We start from the raw sequence: 9,247 nt of genomic DNA on the forward strand, positions 1-9,247 counted from the left end.
CTAATGGGACTGAAATTTAACCCCGAGCCACACTCGGGAAAACCGCCAGGGAGGTTAACTGAAAATTGCGCGGTGGCTCCCAAACAAAATTGATGTCCTTTTTTTCCCACAAATAGAGCTTTCTTTTGGTGGTATTTGATCTCCCCTGTGCTTTTTAGTTTTTTGTGCTATAAACAAAAAAAGAGTGACAATTTTTAAAAAAAAACATTATTTTTTTACTTTTTGCTATAATAAATATTCCCCAAAATATATAAAAAACTATTTTTTCCCTCAGTTTAGGCCGATACGTATTTTTCTACATATTTTTTGTAAAAAAAATCTCAATAAGCGATTATTGATCGGTTTGCGCAAAAGTTATAGCGTTTACAAAATAGGGGATAGTTTTATGGCATTTTTAATAATATTTTTTTTTTTAAATGGCAGCGATCAGCGATTTTTATTGTGATTGCGACATTATGGCGGACACATCGGACATTTTTGACACATTTTTGGGACCATTGTCATTTATACAGCAATCAGTGCTATACAAATGCACTGATTCCTGTGTAAATGACAGGCAGTGAAGGGGTTAACCATTAGGTGGCAGTGTAGGGGTTAAGTGTGTCCTGGGGGCGTGTTTCTAACTGTGAGGGGGCTGTGTGTGACACCTGACTGATCTCTGCTCCGATGACAGGGAGCAGAGATCAGTGACACTGTCACTAGGCAGAACGGGGAGATGCTTGTTTACATCAGCATCTCACCATTCTTGCTCACCCTGAGGCGATCGTGGGTATCCCCATGCCAGTTTTTTATTTAAAATTTGGCAAGAAGTTCCCCCTCAAGATTCATACCAAACAGTGCCTGGCATTGGCGGGGATCCAAGTCAGATCCCCGTGCTTGTCGCTCATTGGAAAAGGTAAAAACATTTTTCCTTTCCCGATGAGCGAGCCAGCTCGGCGCTGCTATCCGCAGCTGACACAGTGCACTGCGATTACCTGCGGTTCTGTGCGGATGGTTGCGCTAAATCGCTCCTGGACGCAGTCAATTCTATTTTTTCTATCTGCACCAAACCGCATGTAATGAAAACGCAGCTAAACGCAGTGTGTGAATGAGGCCAAAAGAAAGCATTGTGTGCATTTAGCTGCGGTAGAAAATGCAGGCAAAAGCACAATTCTACCCATCCGTGTGAAATGGGCCTTATTCAGTTTTTTGAAAAATGAAATGACAATCAAAAGAATATAAAACTCTCATTTGAGATCAGTAGTAGGAGTATCCAATTTCTTGATCTTGAAATAACGTTAGAAGAAGGTCTCTCAACAAAGACGTTCTTTTAACCGGTTAAAAGAAATAGTTATATTCCAACTGACAGTTGTCATTACAGCCCATGGCTCATCAACATACCAAAGGGAAACATTATAAGAATCAGAAGAAACTGTAGCAGTCAAAGTGTATTTCTTGAGCAGGCAAACTCCATTGGGAATAAGTTTGCTGAAAAAGGGTATAATGAGGATTTCATAAAAGGAAAGATACAGGAGGTATTGAAATTACCAAGGGAGTCCCTTATACAGGACAATAAGAAGATCAAGGCAGACTATGGAGAAGTGCCTATGGTTTTTAATTACAGCATTCAACATAAGAAAATTGAACTCATAGTTAAGAAGCGTTGGCCACTTTTACAAGCAGATAATCAGCTGAGAAAAATACTACCAGAGAAACCTTGCTTCATTTATAGAAAAGCTCCGACCTTGAGGAATCTGATAGTAAAAAATGTTCCGGACCCTCCTAAAATAAATCAGAATTTTATGTTTTTCCAGGGCAAGGGGTTTTTTCCCTGTAAGAAATGTTATGCCTATAGGAACACCAATCAAAACGGACAAAAGTGCAATAAATTCATATCTAACACCACCAAAAAAGAATATGAAATAAAGGACTTTATATCGTGCCGAACAGAAGGAGTAGTGTATATGCTGGAGTGTTCTTGTTCCTTACAGTACATCGGAAGAACAAAACGGCCCTTATGGAAGAGACGAAGGGAACATGTACAAAACATCAAAGCAGGTTTCCCAAAACATAGTGTTTCCCGACATTTCTCTGAATGTCATGAAAAAAATCCCATTGATTTGAAGTTTTGGGCCATTGATAAATATAAGCCTCATTGGAGGGGAAGCCACAAAGTGAGGGAATTGAGCAAAAGTGGATCGAGATGGATTTATGAAATTAATTGTTTTGTGCCATTAGGGCTGAACATTGATTTTGATTTGAATTGCTTTTTATCAGACTTTTAGATGTAGTTTTATCTTGCTGCCACTAGAGGGGGGACTGCAAAATAGCTACATGTGATTCATTTAATTTCCATTTTATCAGATATGCAATCATTTTACATTCATATATGTGCATTTAGAGATTTTTCTCCTAGGGTCCTATGCACATTTTAATATTTTTCATATTTTTTTATTTTTATACATGCATTTTACACCATTTTAACACATTTTAAAATATGTCTATAGTGATTAAAGTATTAATGTAGTTTAAATGTAACAGTCTATTGCTCCTTTTGTACTTTACCTGTACAATGTGAACATATATTGTTTGTGTATAATCAGTATGAGTAACTATCATTGCGCCCAGTGATCTGGAGTGTGTTACGGTATGATGTTACTATGCATCCTATGTCATTATAGCAACCCGCAAGCACTGTGGGGCTATAAATCCCTCCAGGCTCGTCACAAGACTGTATTCCCTTGATAAAGTCACGTGACCTGTGACGCAATGCATCGGGAGGAGGAGCCAGTGACGTCATCCCAGTGTTCAGAACAACACAGAGGTGAAGTGAGGAGGAGGAAGCCTGTGAGCCTACAAGCTTATGAGCCTGACTGTTATCACACACTTTGTTCAGCTGGGTACATGTGAGTGTATCTACAGTATTTAGCTTACATAGCTCAGTTGGTTTTAAAAACAGTTTTGTGCAATTCGTTTTTTTTCCCTTTTCTCTTTCTTTCCTGAGATTGGTATCCATGATTAAAGGATCAACGACCAGTCATTGAGGAAAATAGACATGTGAAGGGTTTGTCTATCACCACTCACCATTAATTGAAGTCAATCTTGATCGACATGTGTATGTGAACACTACAGATATTTCTTGTGCCTAGCTTATTGCAAGATTTTTGCGCATTTCAAAGGAAGTCTTTTCTTTATTGTATCTTTATTGCATCTGACAATTTAGATCTGTCATTGTTTATTACTTTAATTGCGGTATCAGCACATTTATTGTTTATTTGATTGCGGTATCAGCACATTTATGGATGTGTATTTGGGCACATTATTTTTATACGTTTAGGTGGAATCACCTACATATATATGGATGTGTAGGAAAAAACAACAGTGGATAGCGGCGCAGGTCAGAGTAAGGTAATAAGCAAGTGCAAGTTTATAAACTCTGCACTCCAGCCCTCCTTCTGACTGTCCGACCACGTTCCAGGCCTCGCTGTGGATCCTAATCCCGGAAGTAACGTGTGTACCAGGACGCTGGCTGCATAGGGAGACACAAAGCTCCATTCTATCCGGACTGCTGAGATCACATGTGGGTCTACTGGATTTCCCTGCATCTGACAACAGTTTCCTATATGTGAGTGTTTTAATGCAATTTGTCATTAAATCTATACAGTCTTACTAAGAGGCACCTGTTTTGTTTTTTTTATCTTCCATATCTGGAGTGGCTTCAACTCCCCACACAAGGCTGCCCTACCAAAAAGTCGCCAAAACTTCACAAAGAGCTGTATTTGCTTAAATGACTTTTTTGTGAACTTGCACTTGCTTATTACCTTACTCTGACCTGCGCCGCTATCCACTGTTGTTTTTTCCTGTATATCATATTGAAGCTTTTATCCTTTTATGATTGTTGTTTTAGTTCCAGTTTTTTTATCTTGAGCGTTTTTTTGCTTATCAATACATATCCCTTATCAATTACTTTCTATGTTTTATCGTAAACGACCTGCCCCCCCGCAGAAACCACCTTGTTAAATCATGGCCTTAACTTTGCACCATCCAACAAACCCGATCCGTTCATATTGTTCAAGGACCTTAACAGATATATTAGAAACCTTACATTAAAAAGATTCTTTCAAATCAAAAATACCAAAAGTATTCCCAATACAGATATTTCTAACATAGTCGTCACACCTGACTCCCCCACAAATAAACAAGAATTTGACTTTGATGCAGATGTGATCAAGATGCTTGAGCATCTCTATCATGATGTCTCATACACAGGATTAGATCTCTTTACACAACATCTACACACTTCACCACCCATTATACACTCTGGATTGAAACCCAAATCAGTTTTTTACCCCTACCAGTCTAAAGGCCCACACCTTACTACATTACAACATGATATTTTCTGATCTTAAAAAGATGTGTTCTTGCGAATCCTCACATACCAAAAATCTTGGGTATCTTGCTCCCAAAGAAGTGACAGCTGTACAAACCCTAACCAAAAATAACAATTTGATCATTAAAACTGCCGATAAAGGCAGTGGGATCCTCATTCAAAATAGATGTGATTATGTCAAGAAGCGGATCGCTTGCTTGCGGATAGCTCAACCTATTGCAAACTATGCTCCGATCCACTACCTGAATACCAAAAATAAATCAATCAACTTATTCACACCGCCATTGAACAAAACATTATCAATAAAAATGAAGCCTCTTTTCTATGGAGAGACTTCTACCGCACTCCATATTTTTGTCATATTCCAAAAATTCACAAGGACCAGACAAACCCTCCAGGGAGACTCATCATTGCCGCTATGGACAGTATCACCTCTGGACTATCCAAATACATAGATCATCACTTGCAACCGTTGGCACAAGGATTACAGTCGTACATCCGGGACAGAACCCACCTTTAGGATTTGTTGAAATCATATGGGTGGGAAGATGGATACACTTGGATATCCTTAGATGTCAATTCTTTGTATACATCTATCCCCCATACCTTCGGACTAGCAGCATTAAATAACTTTTTGTCCGAAAATCAATATATGAGCAATGAACAAGTTGCCTTTATCCGGGACTGTGCAAGGTACTGTCTAACACACAACTACTTTAGTTTTGATGACCAGTACTACTTGCAAGTCCAAGTAACAGCGATGGGTGCCAATTTCCCACCCTCCTACGCTAATCTAGCTATGGGACTGTGGGAACATAGACACATTTGGCAAAACAACCCCTACCTCAAACACCTTATTTTTTATGGACGATTTATCAATGACATTATCATCATCTGGGATGGTGCTGGTGATGTCATCAATGAGTTTGATTCCCATTGTAATGACAATCCATATGGCCTTAGTTTTACCAGTGTTACGGATCGAGATAAACTGGCATTCCTAGATCTTGATCTTTATCACAAAAACAACAAAATACATGCTAAGAATTATTTCAAGCCGACAGCAGGAAATTCACTGCTGCACTATAAGAGCTGTCATTACCGAAAATGGAAAGATAACATACCAAAAGGGCAATTTTGCCGATTACGCAGAGATTGTACTGAAACATCAGAATACATTGAGCAAAGTTGCCTTCTAAGAAACAAACTCAAGGACAAAGGCTATCCTGCATCATTGGTAGATCAGGCTCAAAGACATTATCTACAACCCACTCCCCCAGTCATACACAAAAAAGTTTTGATGAATCAAGCCTATTTTTTATGACATTCCACACTGACTTTTCTAAAATGGAGACAATCTTAAAAAAGCACTGGCCAATTCTTCTTGAAGACCCACACCTTAGACCCGTTTTACCTGATCACCCTAGAATCACCTATAGGAAAGCCCCTAACATAAAAAACAAAATTGCGCCCAGCAAATTAAAGTCACAAAAGAGTATCACACAGGCACATGTCTGCTTGATTCCTTTAAGAGGCATGTTCCAGCGCAAAAAGCCATTGTGCAAAACTTGCAGTTATGTCAAACATGGCAAGAAGCAATTCTCAACAAAAGGAAAAACATATGTCCTAGGAGACTTTTACAATTGTAGCTCTGACTTCGTAGTCTATGGCTTGTTCTGTCCTTGCAATTTAATATACGAAAAAGATTCGGTGAACATCGTAGAAAAATTGAGGGGGGCAAGGACAAGCATAGCGTTCCACGTCACTTTGCAGAATACCACAATAAATCCACTGAAGGCTTCAAAGCATGGATCCTAGAGAAAATGCCAAAAAACCTTTCTCAGGCTGAGAGATTCCATAATTTATGTGAACGAGAGACTTATTGTATTAATTCCCTAGATACTTTAAATCCTGGTGAAATTAATGAGGAGCTAGAAATGTCCACAATTTTGTAAGATATTGATTCTAAATTATTGAACATATTTTTAAATTTTGCTTTGTTTCGCTCTAGGTGATGTTACATGTTTCTCTCCTTTTTCTTGAAAAAAACAATATATTCTTGTTTTAAGAACCCTTGGAGTGGGTGGCCCTCCAGCAGTTCATTAGTATTCACACCTATTTTCCTTCCCCCTTCTCCTTTCTTCTTCTAAATGCCCCCCTCCTCCGTCCCTCTTCTTTCTTCCCTAAACCCCCCCATTTTTCCTTTCCCCCTCCCCCCATTCCATTTATTTACTCTTTCCCAATCCCCTTCCCCTCCTAAACTCTGGAAATAATGCTATTAAAACACTAATTATCAACTCATTCAAAATACCTTTATAACAATAAATACCAATACATCTGAATATATTCCAATTTATATATATATATATATTTAATATCCGCCCTTATTTTATATGTGTATATATATATATATATGTACATATAAAATAAGGGGGGTATTAAAAAAAAAAAAAAAATATATATATATATATATATATATATATATATATATATATATATATATATATATATATATATTTATAATTAATAAATTGGAATATATTCAGATGTATTGGTATTTATTGTTATAAAGGTATTTTGAATGAGTTGATAATTGGTGTTTTATTGGCATTATTTCTAGAGTTTAGGAGGGCAAGGGGATATATATGACAAAGAAATTTAATGGGGTTGTAAACCCTTGTTTTAAAAAACAAACAAAAAACAAACATGTCATACTTACCTCTACTTTGCAATTCGTTTTGCACAGAGTGGCCCCGATCCTCCTGTTCTGGGGCCCCCCGGCGGCGCTGGTAGCTCCTCCCTGCATCAAGTGTCCACGATGGAGAAGCGCGCTCCTTAGTGGATACCCGTGTGGGCGCACTCCCGGGTCCTGCATCTGTATCCATTCACACAGAATGCAGGACTTGGCCTGCCCCCCCCCCCCCCCCCCCCCGAACACAGCATCATTAGATTTTACCGACAGTAGTGGGAGCCAATGGCTGCACTACTATCAATCCATCTAATCAGGAGACGAGACACCAGCTAGTGCAATGATTAAGCACTTTGTGTGAAACGCGTCTGCTGAATAGTGTGGATCCCTCCTCCCTTGTGTGTCATGTTTTTTAACCTTTGATTCTACAATAAACCAACACATTTTTCTTCATCTCTGGATGTGCCGCTTTTTCTCTTTGTTGCATGGATTTCCCAGCTTGCGGACCTTGGCAGGCACCTAGTCTTGTTGCCACAGCAGTATCAAGAGATCTTTAATTTGCAGACAGCCTTGGAGTGGTGTACATTCTACTTCCCTTTTCCCTTGGTGTGCTCGTTCCTGGCCGTAGAAACATCGGGATCAGGTAAGTATAAAAGGAGGGCTCGGGAGGCTGCAGCACCACAAAAGGTTTTACACCTTGAAGTGGTTGTAAACTCTTACAATCCACATTTTGCTACAGATAAGCCAATAATAGGGCTTACCTGTAGCTACCCCAGATATCTCCTAAACCTGCACGGTTTAGGAGATATCCCCTGTATTTGCATGTGCCGACGTCATCGTCACATGCGCACTAAAGTAACGGCACGTACGTGCCGTTGCTTCAGTGAGTGTGCCGTTACCGGTGGCTTGTGATAGCCCGCAATACCAGGAAGTAACTCCAGGAGCGATGTCGCCGGCCGGTGCTGTGTACTGGGACCGCTGCGGGGGCTTCGATCTCAGGTGAGTATTACATAATAAACTAGTATACTATGCATACTAGCTCATTATGCTTTTGTCTTGCAGGTCTTTTTTTTTGTTTTCTATGTGGGTTTACAACCACTTTAATGCATAGAATGCATTAAGGTGAAAAACCATTAAGGGTTTACATCCCCTTTAAAAATGTACTAAAACTGGGTCACTCAGAATTTGGTGCAGATTTGCATGGTAGCCAATCAGCTTCTAACTTCAGCTGGTTAACAATAAAACATGGAAGCTGATTGGCTTCTCTGAGCTGCACCAGATTTTGCACGCTCCAGTTTTATTAAATCTTCCCCTATGAATGATCGGGATCTGTAATTATGATCATGCATGTTGGAATGCATGACAAAAAAAAGCAATACAAAATTAAGTGCCCCCTTAAAAAAACAAACAAAAAAAAAGATTAAAACATTTACAAAAAAACATTATTTTACCCTTTTTTGTTTGTTTTTTCCTATTTTATGGCATATTTTGTTGCTTTCACATTATTATTCTTAAAAGACAAAGCATTTTCTAAAGGTGACATAAGACAGAAAAATAACAAAGGCAGATCATCAAAAAAATAAAATATCACTTCAAAGTCACAAAGGATACACATTTATAGATTTCTGACCATTATTATAACAGAGGCAGATAATCTCTACATTTAACCCAACAAACATTTGTCACATTCAAGCACACATTATTGTATCAATATTTGATCATTTGTATTATTTGTACATCTGTTAGAGAAGAAACTAAAATCAGATAAAAGACACACAAAGTATCAGATGAATTACCTGTAGATGATGTGTTATCTCCCAGCTGTGTCTCTGAGGACTCCTTGTGTCTGTTCTGCTGCCAGGTTGTGTCATATATATAGCAGTCTACGTGTGTAGGGAAGTTTGTGTAGGGAAGTTATTTACTGGAAGATAAGAAAGACTTCTTTCACTTTCACCCTCATTTTTTTTCTCAGAATTTGTTGTTCTCCGAAAAAGTCAAATATGTGTAATTTAGAAATTTGAAGTTTTCTTTTTTTTTTTTTTGTCATCCAGCAACCAATGAAAGTTTCCACAATGACGAAAACAATAATTTTGTATAAAAATCAATTTCACTTAAATCACTCGCTCCCATTGATTGTATTAGTCAACAAAACCAATAAAATTAAAATAAGATGGAACAATAGAAATGGG

At 38.4% G+C, this 9,247-nt stretch overlaps 1 protein-coding gene across 2 annotated transcripts in view; it reads right to left on the bottom strand.

Moving 5' to 3' along the window:
* The window catches only part of LOC141148312 (guanylate-binding protein 6-like), a 119,890-nt gene extending 110,910 nt beyond the window's left edge, over positions 1 to 8,980 (bottom strand). For both annotated transcript variants that reach the window (XM_073635630.1, XM_073635629.1), the window contains exon 1: positions 8,855 to 8,980. The gene's annotated coding sequence lies outside the window, so the exon portion shown is untranslated. The remainder of the gene's footprint in view (positions 1 to 8,854) is intronic.
* Between the last annotated feature and the right edge of the window lie 267 nt (positions 8,981 to 9,247).

This window comes from Aquarana catesbeiana, linkage group LG06 (genome assembly GCF_042186555.1).
Source record: "Aquarana catesbeiana isolate 2022-GZ linkage group LG06, ASM4218655v1, whole genome shotgun sequence".
Taxonomy (NCBI): Eukaryota; Metazoa; Chordata; class Amphibia; order Anura; family Ranidae; genus Aquarana; species Aquarana catesbeiana.